Genomic DNA, 2,515 nt, shown 5'->3' with positions numbered 1-2,515 from the left:
GGGGTGAGGCGGAGGTGCAGTCAGAGGAAGTCAGAGGGGGCCTTTCGGGGTGCTAACCCCCACCTCGCCAGGCACTCATGGAAAGTCCTCTCTCCACTGGGGTTCCAGTTCTCTATCCGGAGCTTGTTCCGAGCTCTTTCAAAGGGAGGAATCACATCCTCTGCAGTGGTGGTCTTCAGTCTGGGGTACATGCAGATCTACTTTCTAAGGAACATGCTGGCAGCTTTAAAGAAATCAATTTCCAGATCCTCAAATTCCGTATTTTCTAAAACTGCCTGAGAACGTGACTGAATTCACAACACCCTTCCCCACCTCACAGAAGGAAAACACAGCCCTTGCTCAGGTGTGCTGCACTGGGGTGTGAATCCCTGTCACCCCTGGAAGTCCAGAGTGCAGCCTTCAATGACTCGTGGGCCCCGATGCCTCCCGGTCCCTGTGAGGGCAAACCTTGGCCTGAGTGAGATGTTCTGAATTCAGAACTGAAGAGTATTCATGACTCATGTAATTTTTAAAAATGTAACTGGAATCTTTCCATAATTATGAAAACATGTTCAAGATACACTGGCTAAAATCCATGGATATGTCTTCCACAGTTACTTTCGCATCTGGTGTGCCTTATTCAATGAGCTGGTTAAAAACTATTTTAGCAAATCATGTCATCAAATATTTATTTCTACTAATTAGTCCTCATCTTTCATCTTGTTTTTTTTTCCTATCTGATAGTAACAAAAATAATTGTACTTAAGAAATATTTTACTTCTCAAACTTAAAATTTTTAAGATTACATATATTTCCAAAGCTCTTTTAGGAGATGTGCAAACCAAATGCTAGAAGGCTGCTGCTGCTGCATTTAGGAGACTCTAAGCCCTCAAAAGAATTCTTTTTTTTAAAGTGATTTTATTTTTTCAGTAGAATTCTTTGGAAAGTTAACAGGCAGGACCTGGAGGCAAGGAGAGCACGTGGTATGATTAGAAGTGTTCCAGGCAAGGGGAATGACATGGGTGAAGATGCTGAGGCGTAACAAGCTCAGTGGTGTCTGGGCGGATCCGAGTGACAAATCATGGGGGGACGGGGAATTGAGCAGCGGGGCTGGTGAGGGCTTTGGAGCAGGAACCCTCCATGATCTGCTCACCCCATAAATACTGACTGGCTGCTTCCCCCAGGGCCCAGCCACTGCATCAGCTCCAATAACAGGGATACTGGCCTCGGGAGCATATGTGCTGGTGACATAGTCCCAGGATATTTGAGAGGATTCATCTGGTAATGAAGAGCAGGGAGGGAGACCAGCTTGGGCCAGCAGTGTCTTCTTTAACCAGTGGTAAGAACTCTGAGCAGGAAGCCATGGAAGCCAAGAAGAGGTGCTATGGTCTGTGAGGTATTTAAAGAGGAAAACAGACTGACCTTGGTAACCTATTAGTGGTGAGATTTAGAGGAGTGGGATCAATCCAAGGGAGATTCCAACCTTCAGGCTGAGATGAGCGGGTACGGGGACAGGGCGGGCTGCACAGCTCACGAGGGGGGCTGAGGGGTGTCAGGAGAGGCCCACAGTGGTGGATCCCAGTAAGACGAGGAGGCTAAGATCAGTGAGAGTGGTAGCAGGGAGCAGATGAGGCCTCGGCTGGAATGGGGTTTAAGGGTGAGATCCAGTTCCTAAGGGTCCTGGTGGCCCGAGAGAGTCTTAAAAGAAACTGATGTGCTGGGCCAGGGATGTGACAGGAACTGAGGCTGGGGGAGCCAGACGGCTACCAGTAACTAGGGCTGGGGGACCAGGAGGCAGAAAACCATCTGCTAGAACCAGAGCATCTTGGACAAACACCTGGTAGTGCCCAGGCTCTCCACAAGGTGTTTCGAGGCTTTCCGCTTTCGGTCTCCAGGCTTCTCCTACGCTAGCCAAAAGCCCTGGGTAAGCAAGATGATGCAATTATTGTTAAGTTGTTGTTGAACTTGCAAATGCTGAGGCTAAATTGTAAGTGAGTAACTGTTTTTCAGTGATATGCCTGGAAAGGGCTGGTGGGTGCTTGAAGCCTGTGTGGACAGTCCTGAAAGGTAGGCCATATGGAACGGGGGCATGGCCATGATCCCAACCCAGGAGGGCGGGACACACAGCTACCTCTCCACTGGCCACCAAGTGCCTCCAAGAGAACGCAACTCTCATACTCCCTTTGGTAAGGAGTCCACCTTTCCTTCCCAGGATCTGCTGGCTGGAGAGGAGCCACGGAACTTTGGATCTGCCCATGTTTGGTGAGTCCATTCCTGGATAAGGGCTTGTCTGTAGGGGATAGGCACTGGTACCCTGGGAGTGGTAAGGACGCAGGGCAGGGCTGCTGGACACCTGCCACTCTCCCAGAGGGAGAACCAGGCAGAGGAGACTGCAGGGGGCTGAGTAGGTACAGCTGCGGCAGAGAGCTGGGGGGCCAGGGGCTGCCCCTGCTTCCTCCAGGAGCTCTGCATCTTCCACAGCTTGAGCATGGACATGCACATGCATAATCGTGCACACATGCACCACACACAGTCA

General features: G+C 50.3%; 1 protein-coding gene across 1 annotated transcript in view; it reads right to left on the bottom strand.

Annotated features, from left to right (window-relative positions):
* Window positions 1-2,515, bottom strand: part of BTBD9 (BTB domain containing 9) — a 361,080-nt gene that overhangs the window by 4,517 nt on the left and 354,048 nt on the right.

Source organism: Pteropus medius, unplaced genomic scaffold, assembly GCF_902729225.1.
Source record: "Pteropus medius unplaced genomic scaffold, Ma_sr-lr_union100, whole genome shotgun sequence".
In the NCBI taxonomy this organism is placed as follows: domain Eukaryota; kingdom Metazoa; phylum Chordata; class Mammalia; order Chiroptera; family Pteropodidae; genus Pteropus; species Pteropus medius.
The sequence above is the reverse complement of the archived record's forward strand: the minus strand, read 5'-3'. Positions and strand labels throughout refer to the sequence as shown.